This window comes from Fukomys damarensis, unplaced genomic scaffold (genome assembly GCF_012274545.1).
Source record: "Fukomys damarensis isolate Sample0158 unplaced genomic scaffold, DMR_v1.0_HiC HiC_scaffold_11, whole genome shotgun sequence".
Classification (NCBI taxonomy): Eukaryota; Metazoa; Chordata; class Mammalia; order Rodentia; family Bathyergidae; genus Fukomys; species Fukomys damarensis.
Genome location: NW_022900923.1, coordinates 24616119 through 24623546, shown reverse-complemented (window position 1 = coordinate 24623546; position 7428 = coordinate 24616119).

Here is a 7428-nt window from a genome sequence, read left to right as displayed (position 1 = left end):
TACAAAGGGCCTGGGTTCAATCCATAGTACCACATTTTAAAAAATAGACACAAAAGAGGACAAAGTATATAATCTCATTTATATGAAATTCAAGAACAAGAATTTTTTTGTTACTGTTTTTTGAGATAAGTTCTCACTATTTAGTCCAGCCTATCCTAGAACTCACTATGTAGCTGAGGCTGGCCTCAAACTCATTTGCCACAGCCTCCTGAGTGCTGGGATTGTAGCAATGCACCTGGCTAAAACAGGAAAAAGTAATTTATGGAGAAAGAAGTCAGAATCCTGGTTATTTTTGGTAGAGGTAGGGGTGGAAATTCATTAAAAAGAGGCTGAGGGAGGCACCTGAGTTATACACAATGTAATATTGTTCTTGGGGAGAGCTTTATACTTGTGCATATTTGTAAAAATTTATCACATGTCTTCAGTTCAGTAAAAAAGTTCAGGAAAAAAGTAGAACATTTGAGTTGTAATTTTCATCATTCATTGACAATAGAAGTTGATAAGTGTATTGTTGTGTTTGAAGAATTGCACTTTCTAAATCATTGCATGTTTACTGATATGACTTATTTGGATATTTTGTATGAAGATTAAATTTTCTGTAAAATATCAGACCTAGTAATTTTATACAGTCCCAAAGAATATAAGGAACAGAGTTAGAGAAACTCCAGGGTCACTTCTGGTCCTAGGATAAAACGATGTATCTAATTAGTCTTGGCTTGAAATCCACTTTGTCTGCAAATAGAATAGCTACCTCTGCTTTTTTCTGAGTTCTTGTCACATGGACTATTGTTTTCCATCCTTTGACTTTTGGTCAAGTATTCTTTTTGAATTAAATTGTTGCTTGTATACAGCATATTGTTCGATCTTTCTTCTTGATCCATTCTGCCAATCTGTTTCTTTTGATTGGTGAATTGAGACCACTGATGGTTACAACAGTTATGTATTAATTTACCCTTGTCGTGTTTTCCTGTTGTTGGTTCTCCCCCCCAACCCCGTTTAATTACTTGCCTTGCTTAGTGGATTTATTCTGTTGGAGTTCATGGAGTTGTAGTCCTCATTATCTCCTTCAGAACATTATATCCTTCAGAACACTTTGGAGTGCTGGTTTAATGGTCATGAGTTTCTTCAGGTGCTCTTTGTCATGGAAGTATCTTATTTTTCCATTAATTTTGAAAGATAGTTTTGTGGGGTACATTAATCTGGGTTAGAGATTGTTTTCTTTTAGGGCTTGAAATTGTTCACTTCAAGCTCCTCTGGACTTGAAGGTCTGTGTTGAGAAGTTCCCTGTGATTCTGATGGGGTTTCCTCTGTATGTGATTTGTTTCTTTTCTCTAATAGCTTTTAATATTCTGTTCTTGTGTTGAATTTCTGCAGTCTTGACTATCATATGCCTTGGTGTAGATTTTTTTTTTAATCATGACTAATTGGAGTTCTACATGCCTTGCTTATCTGTATGTCAAATTCTTTTTTTTTTTTTTTGGTACTGGGGATCGAACAGGTCCTGTGCTTTCAAGGCAGGCAGTGGAACCACTGAGTTAAATCCCCAGCCCTATATGTCAAATTCTTTATTTTTTTACTGAGTTTATTGGTACTTTTTTAAGTATACAGTACGGTTACATTCATCATTGGGATCTTGTACCTTATGTAACAGATCTTGGTTCTCATTTTTTCCCCATACCCCTGCCCTGCCTTCACTCCTCCCCCGTCCCCTATTTACAAAGACTTTGTTTCCATTTTTTCCTTTTCCTGTATCTTTTCTTTTCCCTTATTTCCTTTCCCCTACTCTTCCCACTTCCCCTATACTTTTAGCCCTTTTCTTCCTACAATATGTCAAATTCTTTTTCCATGGGCCAGGGATTTAGCTCAGTAGTTCTGCTGCCTGCCTCACAAGCACAAGGACCAAGTTCGATCCCAAGTACAAAAAAAAAAAATTTTTTTTTCCATGCTAGGGAAGTTTGCTGTCATTATTTCTGTGAATAGTTTTTTTATGTTGTTTGTGCTATCTCCTGTTTTTCATTGACTGATCAATCTTATGTATGTTATTCTTTTTGTATCATTTAACAGCTATTGGATTGATTTTTTTGTGGTCCCTTGCTATTTGTAAGAAATCTTTCCTTTCATGATCACTAACTGCAATCTGGTTTTCTTTATCAGTGATAGCTGTCCTCATGTTGGCTCATTCTGCTGCATACACAGCAGAATTAATGCAATTTTTAATCTCCTGGATATTTGTTAGAATTTGTTTTATGGATACCATTTCTTTTCTATGTTGGGTGTTCATGATTCCCACATTTTCCTAAGCTCCTCTAGTATTTTAAATCTGCATCTGCTCTAGAGTCACTAACCATGTCTTTCATTATGGTCACAATCTCTTTAGTTATCTGGAAAATTATTTCTGACTTGACTTTTTCTAGTGTCTCATTCATCTGTTTCGTCACTTCTACTGTTTCTTTCTTTTCTTTTGGTACCAGAGATCGAACTTGGGCCTTTGTGCTTGCAGGGCAGGCAGCAGAACCAATGAGCCAAATCCCCAGCTCTATGTTACTTCTGTTACCACTTCAGAGAGTCCAGCTAGGTGGATTTTGAATTGTTTCACTTCATTGCTTCCTGGGTTTGCCTTTGATGAAGTGGAAGTCTGAGGTTGAATCTTGCTTAAATGTCTTATTTTCTATTTTATTAAAGTTTAATTACTGGGTGATGCTTGTCAATTGCTTATGGCAGTTGTCTTTATTGCAAGTATTAGAACCTTTAGGAAATGACTACTTCTCAGAGATGTTTTGGGTATAGCTGGCTTTTGTGTATCGAGTCTGTTGTAAGATCTTACCTCTTCAATTTATTGGGGATGAGAAGTTGCTGCCTATTTAGCCTAGCAGTTATTTTATAATGATGTATCTAACATCATTAATGTATCAATATAATGATTTGATCATTTAGGTACTGAGATAATATGTAACAAGAACTTGCTTGAGGTAGGTGCAGGGGCACTCACCTGTAATTACAGCTACTCAGGAGGCTGAGACAGAGGATCAGTTTCAAAATCAGCTTGAGCATCTTTTTTTTTTTTTTTTGTACCAGGGATCAAATTCAGGTTTTGCACTTGCAAAGCAGGTGGCAGAACCACTGAACTAAACCCCTAGCCCAGCTTGAGTAACTTTTTGAGGCCATGTCAAAATTAAAAATAAAAAGGACTGGGAATACAGCTTAGTGATAGAACACCCCTGAGTTTAATTGCATACTGCCAAAAGAGAGAGAGAGAGAGAGAAAAGAACTTGCTTGAGTTTTTATAATGTATAATAACAATGTTATATTTTATTATTAAAGGCAATGTTTTGTAAAATGTTTGGAGTTTTGTTTTTTATAAAAATTGATTAGATTTACATTGAATTTGCCTTTTTTCAGAAAACTTTCCAAATATTTTATCTTGCCTTATATTTTCTAAAGAGCTTTTCTTTATATTATACTTTCTCCTACTTACATGTTGAGTGCATGAATGAATAAGTGGATAAAGAAACACACTAGTCATTTTCTGTGCTCAGTGCTAGGTCATGTTTTATTGAAAAGCCAGCCCAGCTTCCTGCCCTCGTGGGTCCTTATACTTCTGGAATGAGACATGGACCTCAAGCAATCTACAGTAGGCATAGGAGTGCAAGGCAAGGGGCAGTTTGACTCAGGAGGCTAACGTGGCCTGCAGGATTGCCAAGAAGAACCTAATGCTGAATGTGAGATGAGTTTAGCATTGCTAGGTAAAATGGGAGAATAAGGTCCTACATAGCAAATAGCACACATCACCCTAAGCTCTTTGTCTAAAGTTAAGCAAAAATGGAAACGTGGTCTTAGAAGTAACTCTGAGAGTGCAGCTTCCTTTTGGCTGTCTTCACAGGCACCTGCCATATAGAGTGAAGGGAGCTGACTCCTCATGTGGATCCACCAGAGCCCTCCATGGCAGATCCAAAACACTTTTTCTGCAGGAGGAAAAACTGGGCAAACCATGGGTTCTCTTATGACCCACTTGGCAATTTGTGAAAAAGCAAATGTCAGCAGGGAGAGTTATTTTTAAAACAGTTAATTTCAAGAACAGAGCACCCAGTGACCTTAAAGCAGAGGTGTTTTATAGGACAGACACACAATTGGGGAGAGAGGAGAGAAAGAGAATGAGAATATAGTTGTAGAAATGCTACTTCTTGAAAGTGCTCTCTGCTCCCTGTTTCTAGCTTTGCAAATCCAGTGACTCCCAGACCTTGCACATTTCTCTTCTGTTCCGCTCCTACTCCACATCTTGCTTCTCCCTGGGCCATGACTCCCTTTTGCACACCCAGTAGCCTCTTTGGTGCTCACTGATACCAGTTGTCTGTGCTTTAAACTCTGCTGTCTAATTCACAGATCCTATGTTCTAGAGATAGACCAATGGGTTTTAGAACTCTCCAAGGTAACATTTGACCTTTTACAAAATTCCAAGTAGTCCTTAGGGCCTCCATGATTGGAGGAGGTTTTCCTCTGTGGATTTCATTCTTTTGATCTCCTCTCAAGTGGAGGTAAAACTTTAAAAATTTTCTTCTCCATGGCTTTGTTAATACTTTTCATTTTGGGCTTTCTATCTTTAGCTGACTTCGCTTGCTTTGTACCCCATTAAATGCTAATAGAATTGTAATTTTTCCTTCCACTTTTGCTGAGTATTTCCCTCTATTCCTGTAAATCATTTACTGATGATTTTTTCTTGATATAATGAATGTATATATTCATAGGGTATAGTGTGGTATTTTAACACATCTATACATCTACAAAGATCAAAGTGAGGTATATTCATCATCTCAAATATTCTTCCTTTTTTCATTCCCCCTCTCCTCTCCTTCCCTCTCCTCCCCTCTACCCTCTTCTCTTCCCCTCTCCTCTGCTTTCATCTTCTCACTTCTCTCCCCTTTTTTTCTCCATATTGGGAATTGGATTCAGAGCCTTCACACTGAGCTATATCTCTAGCCCCTTTTACAAAATATTTTGAGACAATCTTACCAAGTGGCTAAATTGACTGGGTTGTGCTCAGGTTTACAATCCTCCTTCTGCCTCAGTCTCCCAGAGTGCTAGGATTGTAAGTATATGTTATTATACCTGGATTTATTTTATTTAATATTAGAAACACTCATATTCTTCCTACTAGCTATTTTGAGATACACTATGAATTACTGTTAACTAGTCACTCCAATGTAGTACAGAACAATAGATCCTAACTCTGTTATTTTATTATATTGATGATTTTTTTGTACCACGGATCAAACTTAGGACCTTGTGCTTGATAGGCAGACATGGCACTACTGAGCTAAATCCCCAGCCCTATATTGACAATTCTTAAATATATATTTCTAGCTCCTATACCATACCAAAATATCAGTAATTGCCTACTGGATTTCTTCATGTGGATGACCAAAAAATGCCATCGTCCACAAATTGAATGCCAAATTAATCATGCCTAAGCATCTTCTTTATCTTCAATGTAACCCCCACTCCTCCATGATTTCCTTCTCCATTAATTGCACCAACATCTGTCCAGACAACCACACCAGAAACCTGGAGTTCATCCTTGATTTGGTTCCTCTTCTTCACTGAACAGTTTTATATATTGTGAAGTCTATTAACTGTGTACCCAGGATTATTCTTCCAATTACCCTTCTCCATCACCCATGACCTTTTTTTGTTTTATTTTTTAAATATGGTTACTCTGTCTATTTTTTCTCTGTCTGTGCATTCTTCCATGTTGCTATCAGTGCTCACTCTGAAAGTGTGTTTGACTGTTTGTGCTAAGCCCTACCCAGACTTCCCATTGTCTCCAGCTAGGATCCTTCCTCCTCGCTATACACAGAAGGTCCTTCCCAGTGTGGTTCCACTTTATTTCCAGAAGTCTACTTCTGCACACCCCTTCTGCCTGAACATACATAGCCTGACTCTTTGTTTTGGTTCTTGCTGTTTTCCTATAACATAAGAGCTTAGAGAGTGAAGCCCTCACTCACCCAGCTGCCCTATTCTTAAAAGCCTCCCTAGGCCAGGGATTTAGCTCAGTGGCACCATGCCTGACTGGTAACTGCAGGGTCATGACATCAATCCCCAGTACAAAAAAAAAAAGCTTTGACTTGAACTTGTGATCTTTTCTTTCTTTCTTTCTTTCTTTGTTTTGAGATAGGGTCTCACTATGTAGTTGTGACTGACCTGGAATTCACTATGTAGCGCAGGCTGGTCTCAAACTCACAGCTATCCTCCTGCCTTAGCCTCCCAAAACTTGTTATCCTTCTACTTCAGCATCCCAGGGTACCTGAAGTTTTGTGCTTTCCTCTATTACAGCAGCCACTACAATGTTGCATAACCATTTGCCTTTTTGTTTTCCTCTCCCTCCCTAGTGACTTTCACTTACTCGTTATTATAATTTCCAAAATGCCTGACACATAGGAAGCATTCAATATGTATATATTTTAGTGTTTTTCCTCATGCTCTCTTTCTGACCCCTTTCCAGTCAACACATTAAAGGTAGAGATAAAATCTAGCTCTTGTTTTTCCTGGTGAGACAGATCAAAAATGACAGAGCAGGTCCTGAGAAATAGAAATAAGGATGATAGATCAAGGGCTGGAGAACAAAGAGCACATTGAGCTTTTTCAGTAGGGGTAACTGGAATTGTACCACCGCCAAGTGCTTGCTCAGAAAATAACAGTCATGCGTTATAGCCTAATCTTGCTTTACCTTTCCAAAAGTAGGCCAGCTGCTGTTAATGTGGAGAGGAATGAGCCACGTGGTGGATGGGTACACTGGCAAGGACTTTCTGGTGACAGTGGGAAAGATATTGTCTCTATTTAGGTGGTGGGAGGGAAGCAAGGCTGGTATTGGGCCATGGTTCCTCCGGTGTAAGGCTGACCAACATTTCCTGTAAAGACAGGAAGTATTTCAGGCTTTGTGGGTCCTATGTCTTCATTACACTTACTTAATTCTGTGACTGGAGTACAAAAGCAGCCACAGAAGATGCATGAATGGGTGAGCATGACTATATTCCAAAAAAACTTGTGAACCCTGAAGTCTGAATTTCATATACTTTCCACATGGCGTGAAACATTCTTCTAAATTATTTTTCCCCCAACTCTTTAAAATCTCAGCTCTTGGACTAAAGGGCAACAGGTAGGACTTGCCTTTAAGGTCACATCTGCTTTCTTCCCCACTCTAATGTGTGGGTCATCACTCTTCCACCCAGAGTGGCCGTATTTGGAGTGGAATCACATGGCAAGGGCCAACATTATGAGCTGATCACAGTAGCCCTTGTCCTCTGTCAGCTACATGCCAGGTTCTGCTTCAGGGCCAGACATGTACTTCTTAGTATTGCTCAGAACCACCGTGTGAAGGAGGAACTAGGGTCATCCCTTCGTTACAGGTCATCAACTCCTTACCAGACTGTATCT